General features: G+C 43.0%; 1 long non-coding RNA gene across 1 annotated transcript in view; it reads right to left on the bottom strand.

The window, feature by feature from the left end:
• Positions 1-663: 663 nt before the first annotated feature.
• Positions 664-15,695, bottom strand: part of LOC140718601 (uncharacterized) — a 39,867-nt gene continuing 24,835 nt past the window's right edge. Inside the window, exon 3 of the long non-coding RNA XR_012096745.1 lies at positions 664-956. This is a non-coding gene — a long non-coding RNA (uncharacterized lncRNA). The remainder of the gene's footprint in view (positions 957-15,695) is intronic.

The following is a 15,695-nucleotide window of genomic DNA, read 5'->3' on the forward strand; positions in this document are numbered from 1 at the left end:
ATAGATTCATAGAAAAGTACAGCATAGAAACAGGCCCTTTGGCCCATCTGGTCAATCTCAAACCACTTAAACTGCCTACTCCCATCGACCTGCACCAGGACCATCGCCCTCAATACCGCTACCATCCATGTTCTCTCAAAGGTTGAAATCGAGCTTGCACGCACCACTTATGCAGGCGGCTTGTTCCACACTCACACGACCCTCTGAGTGAAGATGTTTCCCCTCATGTTCCCCTTAAACTTTCCACTTTTCACCCTTAACCCATGACATCTAGTTGTAGTCCCACCCAACATCAGAGGGAAAAGCTTGCTTGCATCTACCTTATCTACACCCCTCATTATTTTGTATACTTCTATCAAATCTCCCCTCAGTCTCCTACGTTCCAAGATATAAAGTCTAGTTCTTCAATACTTCCGTCCACTTGGAACTATCATAATCACAGTGTGCTTCAGGTGTCAAAGAAGGCCAGTCAATGGTGTGGTGACATCAGCGCTGGATTTCGAGGCAACTGGTCCCGAGTTCGAATCTGGCCGGCTCCTTGCACGCTTTCCATCCATGCTGGGTTGAGTGTTGAGATGGCAACTCGGCCTCGTAAAAAAACAGTCAAGTGCTACGGAAGTGGCAAAAGTGCTGCCCGATGTGCCACAAGGCGTGAAAAGTAACAAAAACAACAGGTGTCAGATTACAGATTTATAGAACGTAGACCAGTACAGCGCAGGAACAGACTCTGCAACACATGATATCAGTACTGAACACTCTCCCTTTTGCCTACATATGATTTATGTCCTTCTCTTCCCTGCATATGCATGTGTCTATCAGTATTGATTATTTATTTGTTTGTTTGTTTATTTATTTATGTTTTTGCACAGGCTGTCTTCTTTTGCAATTTGGTTGCTTGTCAGTGTGTGTAGGTTCCCCATTGATTCAATTGCTTGTCTTTGTTCCACTGTGAATGCCTGCAAGAAAATAAATCTCAAAGTTATATATGGTGACATATATGTACTTTGTCAATAAATTTACTTCATATGTTAAACATTGTAATTGTATGTTCTTACACCAAAACAACTGGCAGTCCATTCCAGACACCCACCACCTTCTTTTTAAAAACTCTTGCCCCACACATCTCCTTTAAACTTTACCCCTCTGAATCCATATAACCATATAACCATATAACAATCACAGCACGGAAACAGGCCATTCCGGCCCTCCTAGTCCGTGCCGAACTCTTAATCTCACCTAGTCCCACCTACCCGCACTCAGCCCATAACCCTCCACTCCTTTCCTATCCATATACCTATCCAATTTTACCTTAAATGACACAACTGATCTGGCCTCTACTACTTCTACAGGAAGCTCATTCCACACAGCTATCACTCTCTGAGTAAAGAAATACCCCCTCGTGTTTCCCTTAAACTTTTGCCCCCTAACTCTCAAATCATGTCCTCTCGTTTGAATCTCCCCTACTCTCAATGGAAAAAGCCTATTCACGTCAACTCTATCTATCCCTCTCAACATTTTAAATACCTCGATCAAATCCCCCCTCAACCTTCTACGCTCCAATGAATAGAGACCTAACTTGTTCAACCTTTCTCTGTAACTTAAGTGCTGAAACCCTGGTAACATCCTAGTAAATCGTCTCTGCACTCTCTCTAATTTATTGATATCTTTCCTATAATTCGGTGACCAGAACTGTACACAATATTCCAAATTTGGCCTTACCAATGCCTTGTACAATTTTAACATTACATCCCAACTTCTGTACTCAATGCTCTGATTTATAAAGGCCAGCGTTCCAAAAGCCTTCTTCACCACCCTATCTACATGAGACTCCACCTTCAGGGAACTATGCACTGTTATTCCTAGATCTCTCTGTTCCACTGCATTCCTCAATGCCCTACCATTTACCCTGTATGTTCTATTTGGATTATTCCTGCCAAAATGTAGAACCTCACACTTCTCAGCATTAAACTCCATCTGCCAACGTTCAGCCCATTCTTCTAACCGGCATAAATCTCCCTGCAAGCTTTGAAAACCCACCTCATTATCCACAACACCTCCTACCTTAGTATCATCAGCATACTTACTAATCCAATTTACCACCCCATCATCCAGATCATTTATGTATATTACAAACAACATTGGGCCCAAAACAGATCCCTGAGGCACCCCGCTAGTCACCGGCCTCCATCCCGATAAACAATTATCCACCACTACTCTCTGGCATCTCCCATCTAGCCACTGTTGAATCCATTTTATTACTCCAGCACTAATACCTAACGACTGAACCTTCTTAACTAACCTTCCATGTGGAACTTTGTCAAAGGCCTTGCTGAAGTCCATATAGACTACATCCACTGCCTTACCCTCGTCAACATTCCTCGTAACTACTTCAAAAAATTCAATAAGGTTTGTCAAACATGACCTTCCACGCACAAATCCATGCTGGCTACTCCTAATCAGATCCTGTCTATCCAGATAATTATAAATACTATCTCTAAGAATACTTTCCATTAATTTACCCACCACTGATGTCAAACTGACAGGTCTATAATTGCCAGGCTTACTTCTAGAACCCTTTTTAAACAATGGAACCACATGAGCAATACGCCAATCCTCCGGCACAATCCCTGTTTCTAATGACATCTGAAAGATCTCCGTCAGAGCTCCTGCTATCTCTACACAAACTTCCCTCAAGGTCCTGGGGAATATCCGGTCAGGACCCGGAGATTTATCCACTTTTAAATTTCTTAAAAGCGCCAGTACTTCCACCTCTTTAATTGTCATAGGTTCCATAACTTCCTTACTTGTTTCCCACACCTTACACCATTCGATATCCTTCTCCTTAGTGAATACCGAAGAGAAGAAATCGTTCAAAATCTCTCCCATCTCCCTCGGCTCCACACATAGCTGACCACCCTGATTTTCTAAGGGACCAATTTTATCCCTCACTATCCTCTTGCTTTTAATATAACTGTAGAAGCCTTTCGGATTTACTTCCACCTTATTTGCCAAACCAAACTCGTAACTTCTTTTAGCTTTTCTAATCTCTTTCTTAAGTTTCCTTTTACATTCTTTATATTCCTCGAGCAATTCCTTTACTCCATGCTGCCTATATCTATTGTAGACATCCCTCTTTTTTCGAACCAAGTTTCTAATATCCCTTGAAAACCATGGCGCTTTCAAACCTTTAATCTTTCCTTTCAACCGAACAGGAACATAAAGATTCTGTACCCTCATAATTTCACCCTTAAATGACCTCCATTTCTCTATTACATCCTTCCCATAAAACAACTTGACCCATTCCACTCTCTCTAAATCCCTGCGCATCTCCTCAAAGTTAGCCTTTCTCCAATCAAAAATCTCAACTCTAGGTCCAGTCCTGTCCTTCTCCATAATTATATTGAAGCTAATGCTATTGTGATCACTGGACCCGAAGTGCTCCCCAACACATACATCTGTCAGCTGACCTATCGCATTCCCTAACAGGAGATCCAACACTGCCCCATCTCTAGTCGGTACTTCTATGTATTGTTGCAAAAAGCTATCCTGCACACATTTCACAAACTCTAAACCATCCAGCCCTTTTACAGAATGAGCTTCCCAATCTATGTGTGGAAAATTAAAATCTCCCACAATCACCACCTTGTGTTTACTACAAATATCTGCTATCTCCTTACACATTTGCTCTTCCAACTCACGCTCCCCATTAGGTGGCCTATAATACACTCCTATCAGTGTTACTACACCTTTCCCATTCCTCAATTCCACCCAAATAGCCTCCCTAGAGGAGCTCTGTAATCTATCCTTCCAAAGCACCGCCATAAGATTTTCTCGGACAAGCAATGCAACACCTCCTCCTCTGGCCCCTCCTACTCTATCACACCTGAAGCAACTAAATCCAGGAATATTTAGTTGCCAATCACACCCTTCCTGCAACCATGTTTCACTAATAGCTACAACATCATAATTCCATGTATCAATCCACACTTTAAGCTCATCCACCTTTCTTACAATGCTCCTAGCATTAAAATAGATACATTTAAGATACTCTCCACCTCCTCCTCTCTTTTCATCCCTAGCAATGCATTCAAATTTATTATCCTTTTCTTTCTTCTCCCCTACAACTTCGGGCTGAGAGCATCCCTCCTCCATCACCTGCCTGTCCTCCCTCACACACGGTCTACTTACTTGCTCTACTGGTGAACTAACCTCCTCTCCCATAGTTTCCTCAAATTGATTTCCGCCCCCCCATCTTACTAGTTTAAAGTCTGCCCCGTAGCCCTAGCAAACCTCCCCGCTAGGATATTGGTCCCCCCAGGATTCAAGTGTAACCCGTCCTTCTTGAACAGGTCACGCCTGCCCCAGAAGAGGTCCCAATGATCCAGAAACTTGAATCCCTGCCCCCTGCTCCAATCCCTCAACCACGCATTCATCCTCCACCTAATTCCATTCCTACTCTCACTGTCGCGTGGTACAGGCAGTAATCCCGAGATTACTACCTTTGCGGTCCTTCTTCTTAACTGCCTTCCTAACTCCCTATACTCTCGTTTCAGGACCTCTTCCCCTTTCCTACCTATGTCATTGGTACCTACATGTACCACGACCTCTGGCTCCTCACCCTCCCACTTCAGGATATCTTGGACGCGATCAGAAACGTCCCGGACCCTGGCACCAGGGAGGCAAACTACCATCCGGGACTCCCGATCACCTCCACAGAACCGCCTGTCTGAACCCCTGACTATCGAGTCCCCTATTACTATGGTCCTCTTTCTTCTATCCCTACCCTTCTGAGCTACAGGGCCGTCCTCTGTGCCGGAGGCCCGGCCACTGTCACTTCCTCCAGGTAGGCTGTCCCCCCCAACAGTACTCAAACATGAGTACTTGTTTGAGTAATGCAAATGCAAATCCAAATGCAAATCTTCAGTGCTTCAGGAAGGAAGTACAGGAGACTTAGGTCCCACCCCACCAGGTTCAAGGACAGTTATTACCCTCCAACCATCAGGCTCCTGAAGCAGCATGGATGACTTTACTCAGCTTAACTCTGAACTAAATCCACAACCTGCGGACTTACTTTCAAGGCTCTACCACTCATGTTCTCAGTATTAATTCTTTTGTTTGTTTGTTTGTTTAATGACGTATTGGCGTAGATTGTCTTCTTTTGCACACAGATTGTTTTTCTGTCTTTGTGTGTAGTTTTTTCATCAACTTGGTTGCTTTTCTTTGTTCTACTATAAAGGCCCAGAAGAAAATGAATCTCAAGGTAGTAAATGGTGACATATGTGCCCTTAGATAATAAATTTACTTAGAACTTTGAACTTCTGGCCTTGGCCCATCTGTTTGAATCTCTGGAGTGCCAGTTCTGTGGCTTTATCTCTATTTTAGTACATCCTGCTGTTTCCCCTGGCTATCTTATTGAGCATGGCCAGTTCTCCAGGACTGTCCATGATCCAAACATTCCCAGCAACTCCACTCCACATTTCATTAGCACACAGGAGGCCACTTTGGCCCATCAAATCTCATTCTCCGCAAACATTCCCTGATATTTTGGCAAGGTCCATTCTACCTCCATTATGGATTTGCCTGCACTGTCCATAGGGATGGGTTTAATCTGAGAGCCAGCACTGACAGGCCAAATGGCTTCCTTCCACATTATGGTATAAATGAGATGACACATATCCTGCCTGGCTTCTTGAAGCATCCCTTCTTCAGTTGTGTAAAATCACCATCTTCATACTCCATCTCCCACCTCCCCAGGAATAACGGCATGCTCACTTCTGATTGGCCATTGCCATTTTCAGTTGCCATTCTAACGAACCTCTGCCGATCTTCCGATAATTATGATAGGCATGTAATGTGGAAGGAAGTTCACGGTGTTTGCTGAGTGAGACAGAAGACACTAATTATGAATAAGCATCTCAATCATTTATTTACAAACACATCAGGGTTAGGGTATCCCCAAGTTATACAAACTACAAACTGAAATATTCAATGAACCAATACTTAGCTAAGAGTGCGCAAGTGCTTTCTAAGTCTGGAGCATACTTTCCCAATGGTTCTTCAGTTTTGGTCACAGCCTCAGCCTGAAATAAGCCATGGGGACAAAGGAAAGAGACCGAGCCTCCCACACAAGCTATTCTTATACCCCTGATGCGCCCGGAACCAGAAATTGGTGCTGTGACATGCCAGCCAACCAATGGGAACGATTAAATGGGCCAATCAACGACTGACAAGATGGAAACGGCTTCCTACCGTCAAATAAGCTAACCCCCGTGTGAAACGTAGGAAGTCTCTCCTTTTTACAAGGAACATAGTTTACTAATCTTATTCCCACAAATGGTCCTAAAGTTGGCTCCAGACTAAGGTATGTGTAAGTAAGCTAAAAGATACCAATTCAGCAAAGAATTGGTGAGGGGAAAAGGGGGGTATTGGTCCTGAGAAACGGAAAAACATTGCGCTGCTGTAACACAACTGTGGATAAATTTGGATGACTAATAACCCCATGTGTTAACTGAGAAAGAGTATGATTCATGTATAATGTACAGATATTTGGTGAGTCGGATGGAGGGACTTCCTTAGGCCACTATGTTCTTGTGACAATGGAATATTTGATAAATATTGTTGCATCCTTCTGTGAGCCACAGTATAGATGTTTTGAGGAGTTGGACTGGTCAGCAGTGTTGGGAGAGCTTGATTCCTGGCACTAGATCAGTGTAAGGAAGCTTAGCTTAAACCTTAAGTAAGCAAGGCTCAATTTGTCTTAAAGCAAGATCCATATATTATCTGAGGACGCGTGGTTCTCAGCTTAATAAAAATGTTTTCTGAGGATTCAGATCTTTTTTTGTATCATATCACCAGTGGTGCAAGGATCCTTTTACCATCGGTGTAGCAGTAAACAATGGGTCACTTCTGATTCATTTGGTTCAGGACGACCACAGGTTTGACAGGGAATGAGATAGCCCAGCTGGACATGGATGACTGCAGTGAGACTATGTCCAATTTGGATTGGGCAAGTCTTGTTCTTGCTCACTGCCAAATCATCCCATGTGATAGGGCAAATGCAGGATCACTCACTGCTGTGACACCCTATGACCAAATCTGTTCTCTGTCAGTTCCAACTTCTTCTTCATTTCCAACTTTAATTGCCTCACCATTCACAGCTGTATACTCAGCTCCCAAGTCCCCAGGTTCTGGAGTTCCCTCCATAAACCTCATCACCTTTGTTAAAAACATGCATTACAAACTACATTCAGTGGCCGCTTTATTAGGTACCTCGTGTATCTAATAAAGTGCCCATTGAATGTATGTTTGTGGGCATCTGCTGCTGCTTTATCCCATCCACTCCAAGGTTTGACATGCTGCGTGTTCAGAGATGCTCTTCTGCACACCACTGATGCCTTTCTGTCAGCTTGAACCAGTCTGGCCATTTACCTCTGACCTTTCTCATTAGCAAGGCATTTTTGCCTACGGAATTGCCACTAAGTGGATGTTTTCTGGGTTTTTTTTGCACCAATCTCTGTAAACACTAGAGACTATTTCACTGTGAAAATCACAGGAGATCAGCAGTTTCTGAAATACTCAGACCACCCCATCTGGCACCAACAATCAGTCCATGCTCATAGTCACTTAGATTACATTTCTTCCCCGTTCTGATATTTGGTCTGAACAACAACTGAACCTCTTGACCATGCCTGTATGCTCTTATGCATTGAGTTGCTCTGAATCAGGTTAAATATCACTGGCATATGTCATGAAATTTGTTGCCACGTAATCGGCTGATCAGATATTTGCATTAATGGGTAGGTGTACAGGTGTGCCTAATAAAGTGGTCATGAAGTATATCCCTTCAGTGAAGCTTTTCATTGTCTGTCTGAGTACCTCTGTTTGTGGCTGGAAATCCAATTTTGCTTGATAACCCTCCCGTGAGATGCCTTGAAATAGTCTGCTACATTCAAAGAACCAAGTACAATCTGTTCTATGAGATGCCATTCGATCGCAGAATAAATTGTGTTAAAGTAGCAATGCTACTGAACCTCCAGTTTCTGCTGTTTTCATAAGAAACGTCCCACTGCAACACTGGGGAGGCTTGGCTGCTGTTCGAACATGAACCAGATCCAGTCAAAGCTAAACAGATTTCAGTGTGGACTTTGGCCAAGACACTGAATATGGGAAGAATTAAACGTTTGTGAGTGTCTTGTCTTCGTCAAACCATTGACACTATTAAAATGACAGCAAGTATAAACAGCATCTGCTCTATATTTTGAACCCCTAATAACATTTAGAAGTTATACCAAAGGAATTTTGACAGCTCGATTAGTTTATATCTGTACATTTGCAAGTGTCCTGGATTTTTATCAAAATAAAAGCAATTGCCTGGAGAAACTCAACAGGTCAAGCAGCTTCAGATGTGAAACATCAACCAAAACTTTTTGGTATTTTGAGTTCCTCCAGTAGTTTGTTTTCACTCCAGATTCCAGCTTCTGTAGTCTATTGATCATCCACCCCCAGATTATTTTTGAAAGTGCCACTTCCTCCCCCTTCCTCTGCTAGAACCATTGTCTGGGGGTTAGCTGCCATCTTGTCTCCCCCTCAAAATTATGTGTCAGCATGGTAGCTAATAATGGAGGAGATCAGACCCGTGCTGTCCACAGTTTACAAAATGTCAGACAGTGATGGAAGCTGGCTGTGTTGGCCTTGGCTTTCTCAGAAGCACTCTTTCCTCTGTAATTTTTGCACAATATCGTTTAACTTTTTGTTAACTTGAACTCATCAATCTCAGCTTTAAAACTACTACTGTTTGTAGAAGTCCCAAACCTTTACCGCCCTGCTTGTTGAAATAGTATTCAACAAAAGACTCAGTTGTTTATATTTGAATGGCACAGTATAGGAGTCCCTCTATCTAGCTGGGCATTCAAACTGCTCACAACAGTATCTACTAACCTCTGATAGACAGTGCGTTCTGAAAGCAGCAAGTTTTTAATTCATTGTGAATGAACTGAATTATTATCAAGCAAAAAAGAAGACAAATCTGCTCCATTTTTCTGTATTGCTCTCTGCTCTAGCTCAATAGCTTGTTTGGAGACTAATCTAATTGATATGTTAACGAGTAATCAGTATTACTGTCAAGAGTACAGTAACACCTCAATTTATAAAGGCTTGATAGACTAATTTCACCATATGGGGCATGCATCCAATTTATAAAGACATTTTTCACAACAGCAAATAATGAGCCACTCTCTGCAGGGGAATACATTGTTCTGAAATTCCCGTAATGAGTTTTGCCTCCATCTTGATTTATAGAATTTGATTTAAGGGAATACCATCTAGGAACTCAACCCTTTCATAAATCAAGGAATAGTAGTATAGTTAGATCTTTCAATGAAAAAGAGCTTTGATATATCCATCTATTTAAAAAAACAGAATATGCTGGAGACAGTTTGGAAACACATGAAATATTAACTCTTCCCTTTCCATGGATGCTACCTGACCTGCTGAGTGTTTTCCATATTTTCTCTTTTTATTTCAGATTTTAGGTAGCTGCAGCAGTTTTGCTTATTTCCTTTGGTAGGAAATCTGTTTCACTCATCTGCAGCAATGTAATTAACATGTCAGAAAGTCCAAGCATCCGGAGCCAAAAAAAATTGAGTAAGGGTTGGCTAATGTCAAGCAGTCATTGTGTTTAATGAAGACACAGGTCTGTAAAGGCATCAATGTGATTGGCTACACTAACAAGAACATCCCTGCTATAACTGTGGAACATTTCCCTTTACCTTACAACCTACTCTGGTCCCTTACCCCTTCTCACCTGCCTGTCATCTCCCCGGGTCCCCTCCTGCTCCCCTTCTCCTATGGTCCACTCTCCTCTTCCTATCAGATTCCTTTCTCTCCAGCCCTTTATTTTTCCTACCCACCTATCACCATTCGGCTCTCCTCTTCCCCTCCACCATTCAGGCATCTGCCCCCCTTCCTGAAAAAGGGTCTTGACCCGAAACATCAACTATTCATTCATTTTCATAGATGATGCTTGATCTGCTGAGTTCCTCCAGCATTTTGCGTGTGTTGCTCTGGATTTCCAGCATCTGCAGAATTCCTCATGTTTGAGAAGAACCACTGTTGCTGTTCATGTAAATTAATAAATTTGGCTTCAATATCCATACCCACAAGCAGTGAGTTGATGCAGCCAAATTAATTTGATACTGGAAATTTGCATTTCATGAGTCCTGATTTGTTTTAGCTGGAATGCTATGTTTTCATGCTTCACTGACTGCCCAGAAGCTGTATTTGGTCAGCAAAGTAATTCTGAGATATTCATCAGACACAAGGGTTTTAAATCTCAGGAAGATGGTCAAAAAGAACATGGAAGATGGAAGGTTATGTTCAAACTTTATAAAATACAGGAACCTGAAGAAGCAATTAAAAAATAATGACTGAAAATTTGGACAGGTCAAAGATCTGTCATGAGAACAAGGAACAGTACAGCACAGTGCAGACCCTTCTGCCTACAATGTACCAATCTTTTGACCTACTCAGTTTAACCTTTCCCCTCCCATATGGCCCTCCATTTTTCTTTCATCCATGTGCCTACCAAAGAGTCTCATAGATGCCCCCAAAGAAACTTCCTCTACTACCACCCTCAGCAGTCTATTTCATGCATTTACCACTCTGTATATAAACCTACTTCTGACATTCCCTCTATACTTTACTCCAGTCACTTTATAATTATGCCCTCTTACAGACAGACAGACAGACAGACAGACAGACAGACATACTTTATTGATCCCGAGGGAAATTGGGTTTTGTTACAGTCGCACCAACCAAGAATAGTGAAGAAATATAGCAATATAAAACCATAAATAATTAAATAATAATAAGTTAATCATGCCCAGTGGAAATAAGTCCAGGACCAGCCTATTGGCTCAGGGTGTCTGACACACCGAGGGAGTAGTTGTAAAGTTTGATGGCTACAGGTAGGAATGACTTCCTGTGACGGTCAGTGTTGCATCTCGGTGGAATGAGTCTCTGGCTGAATGTACTCCTGTGCCTAACCAGTACATTATGGAGTGGTTGGGAGACATTGTCCAAGATGGCATGCAACTTGGACAGCATCCTCTTTTCAGACACAACTGTCAGAGAGTCCAGTTCCACCCCCACAACATTACTGGCCTTACAAATGAGTTTGTTGATTCTGTTGATGTCCGCTACCCTCAGCCTGCTGCCCTAGCACACAACAGCAAACATGATAGCACTGGCCACCACAGCCTCGTAGAACATCCTCAGCATCGTCCGGCAGATGTTAAAGGACCTCAGTCTCCTCAGGAAGTAGAGATGGCTCTGACCCTTCTTGTAGACAGCCTCAGTGTTCTTTGACCAGTCCAGTTTATTGTCAATTCATATCCCCAGGTATTTGTAATCCTCCACCATGTCCACACTGACCCCTTGGATGGAAACAGGGGTCACCAGTGCCTTAGCCCTCCTCAGGTCCACCACCAGCCATTACATTACATTAGCCATTTCTCCGAGAGGACAACCTCTTTGTTGTAGTATGGAGGTTTGCCTGCCTCAATGACTCGGAGATCATTGCTGGCTGGAGTCAGGGCTTTATGTTTTGGCTCTTGGTAGGGTCTCCCATGCCCGACAGGTCAAAAGGTAGAGGTCAGGCTAAATGCGCCCCGCCAGTCCTCCAGGTTCATAGGTTCAGCTCAGGACTAAGAACCCTGACTGGTAAAACAAAATTATTACAGAAACAGCAATGAAGAATCCTTCTACATCTGAGTATGACGGTATTCCTGAGTCCCCACCCAGGACTTGTACGACCGACAGTGGTGAAAACCGAGAGGAAGCTACTAACACAGTGAAGAAAGCCTGAACACTGCCAAAGATGGAGAACCTACATTGCTGCCCTAAATGGTAGCGGTCTAACAGACAGTAAAAAACATTATTCATTACTGCCTCGGGAAAAAGCTGTTGGCTGTCCACTCTATGCCTATTATCATTTTAAACACATCTAATAAGTCACCTCTCATCCTCCTTCACTCCAAAGAGAAAAGCCCCAGCTTGTTCAATCCTTCTCCATAATATAGGTTCTCTAATCCTGTCAGAACCCTGGTAAATGTCCTCTGCACCCTCTTTAAAGTTTCCACATACGGTACTTCCTATAGTAAGGCGACCAGAAATGAACACAATACTCCAAGGGTGATCTAACCGATTTCATAGAGCTGCAGCTTTACCTCTTGGCTCTTGCTTTCAGTCCCCAGACTAACGAAGGCAAACACACCATGTAACTTGTTAACCATCTTATTAATTTTGAGAACTTTGTGAACATAGACCCCAAGATCCCTTTTTTCCTTCACACTGCAGAGAATCCTATCATTAACTTTGTACTCTGCCTTCAAGTTCAACATCGCAGGTGTATCACTTCACACTTTTCTGGGTTGAACTGTGCCACTTCTGAGCTCTGCACACTATCAAAGTCCCATTATAACTACGAAAACATATCACACTATCCACAACATCACCCATTTGCAAACTTACTAACCCACCCTTCCACTTCCTCTTCTAAGCCATTTATAAAAATCACAAAGGACAGCGGTCTCAGGACAGATCTCTTTGGAACACTACTGTTCACTGATCTCCATGCAGAATAAACTCCGCTTTCTGCGTTCTGTGGGCAAGCCAATTCTGATTCCATGCAGCTAAGTTTCTCTGGATCTCATGCCTCCTCACTTGCTGAAAAAGCCTACCATTGGGTACCAGGCCCAAGTGCATTACTAAATTCCATATACACCACTTGCACTGCTCTATCTTCATCAAAAAATGTCCATCAGGCTTGTGAAGCATGGTCTGCCCCTTTCTAATCAGGTTAAGTTCCTCAAAGTACTTTTAAATCCTGTCTCTAAGAATCCTCTCCAATAGTTTGCCTATTGCAGTTATCCCTATTAACTCTTCTGAACAAAGGAATTCCATTTGTCACCCTCAAATCTTCTGGTGCTACATCTGTGGCCAATGAGGATGCAACAATTATTGCCAAAGGTGCAGCAATCTCTTTCCTCGCTTCCTATGGTAACTTGGGTCGTATCCTGTCTGGCCCAAGTACTCATCTATCCTAATGTTTTTTCAGAATTTCCAGGGCATCCTCTTACTTGAGCTCAATATGTTCCAGCACAGTACCGTGTTCTGTGCTGCCCTCACTTTTGTCAAGGTCCCTGTCGTTGGTGAATAACAAAACAGTATTTAATAAGGACCACCACTACCTCCTCCTGACACATGGTCTATGTTCTATGATAGACTACATGTATAATCTCTGGATTAAGAAGAATGAGAGGCTGCCTCATAAAGACGTATGAAGCTTAACAGAGTCATTGTAGAATGATATTTTTCCTGGCTGGAGTGGAGGTACCAGAGGCCACAATGTCTAATGAAGGGGTTAGCCATCAGGGAGGGATGTAACAAGAGGGTGGTGTAATGTTGGTTTCACAGCTCGGTCCATGATTATATTTAAATCAGCCAATAGAGCTTTGGAATCAAGGAAATCATAGGATATGGGGTTAAGACAGGAGAGTGGTGCCAAGGTAAAGGATCAGCTTTGAACTTACTGAATGGTGGAGCAGACGGGAGGGGCAAAATAACCCACTTCAGCTTCTGTTTCTTCTGTTCCAGCCCTGGAGGGCGTCCCATCGCTACTCTTGTCCACTTGGCTAAGTTCCTGATTACAGCAGCGGCAGTCAAAAACTACCCATCAATTATGTGTGCTTGACGGTTCAAAACAGCATCTGCGTGTGTCAAGGTTAATTTAGAAGAACGTGCGGTACCGACAGCAGAAATATTTTCCAACATAAGTATGACGTACCTGGCAACTCTGGGAACTACAGAAATGTTGATTCAGTTAAACAAATCTCTTTTTCACTCACTTCCTCCATAAAGCAACTTAAATTTTCCAGTGTTACTTAAAACATAATCATTCTTTAACTTCTTTGTGCTGAACAGACTCCTGGGGCAAGCCTTTTTTTAGAATATACCATAGAACATAGAACAGTACTGCACAGAAATAAATCTTTTGGCCCTTGGTCTTTGTGCTAAACACAATGGAAAGTTAAACTAAATCTCTTTTGCCTGCATATGATCCATATCTCTCCAGTGCCCGCATGTTCATGTGTCTATCTTAAAGTGTCTGAACCACCACTATTGTATCTGCTTTCACCACTCCTGCTGGCATCTTGGGTGGCAGGGTGGGAATACATCCCTCCTTCCCTCCAGTAGCTTGCAGGTCATCCTTGGGCAAGGTGTAGCACCTGCTTAGCCACCCCCACCCTCAGTGCTGATCAGGGTGATGTGAGGCCATGGGAGCAGGTGAAGGATGGTCGCATGAGCAGCTGGCGCATATCGCAAGTCCTGGTTATGCGACCGCTGATACCAAGCAGAGAATCCCTGAAGAGTATTGATCATGGCTGGCGTCACCCATGTTGTAAAGGCACTGCCCAGAACCATCTTGTGGAAAAATTTGCCAAAATCAATCATGGTCATGGAAAGACCGTGATCACCTACATTATACAACAAGGCACATAATGAACAAACAAGAGAGGGTGCAGAGGATAGTTACCAGGATGCTGCCTGGATTAGAGAATATGTTTTACGTAAGGAAAAGATGAGTAATCTAGGGCTTTTCTTTTTGGAGTAAAGGAGAATGAGAGGCAAATTGATAGAGGTTTACAAGACTTGATCTTTTAGCACAGACTAATCATTTATTTAGGTTGATGGGGTGGAGATACAACTCTACCAAAGGAGGTGTAAGGCGCTCCTTCCCTCCACTAGCCTGACGGATATCTTCGAAAAAAGTGCAGCATCTGCTTAGCTCCCCTCCCCCTCCCGATCAGGATCATGTGAAGCCATAGGTACAGGTGGTATACATCACAAGTCCCGGTTAAGCGACCACTGACACCAGCAGACAAACTCCGAAGAGTATTGATAATGGCTGGGGTCACCAATCTTTTAAAGATGCTGCCCAGCAGAATGCAATGGCAAACCACTTCTGTAGAAAAATTTACCAAGAACAATCATGGTCAAAAGACCATCATACAACATGGCGCATAATGATGATGATGATGATGATGCTGGAAACTCATTACAGGCACTTACCACTCACTATGTAAAAATATTTGCTCTGCACATCTCCTTTAAACTTTCCCCTCTCACCTCAAAGGCATTTTCTCTAGTATTTGGCATTTCTATCCTGGGAAAAACACTCTGATTGTCTACTCTAACTACACCACTCATAATTTCATAAACTTCTGCCAGGTCTCCTCTCAGCCGCTGACACTCCAGAGAAAACAATCTAAATTTCTCCAAACTCGTCAGGCAGCTTCCTATGAACCTTTTCTCTATCCTCTTCCAAAGCCTTTCTGTACAGGAGCAACCAGAATTGCATACATTCCTCCAAATGCAACCTAACCAAATTTTCATGTAGCTGCAGCTTGGCTTCTTGATTCTTTGTAAAACATCGCAATGCCATTCAGTTTTCACTTCTGTCCGTACATCATTGGTTGTCCATGGGACTCAGAATGAGAATCACATTTACCATTGTCATGAAATTTGTTGTTCTGCGGCAGCAGAACGATGCAAGATATAAACAACGTAGACACGAGGAAATCTGCAGATGCTGGAAATTCAAGCAACAAACACAAAGTGCTGGTGGAACGCAGCAG

Source organism: Hemitrygon akajei, chromosome 30, assembly GCF_048418815.1.
Source record: "Hemitrygon akajei chromosome 30, sHemAka1.3, whole genome shotgun sequence".
NCBI lineage: Eukaryota > Metazoa > Chordata > Chondrichthyes > Myliobatiformes > Dasyatidae > Hemitrygon > Hemitrygon akajei.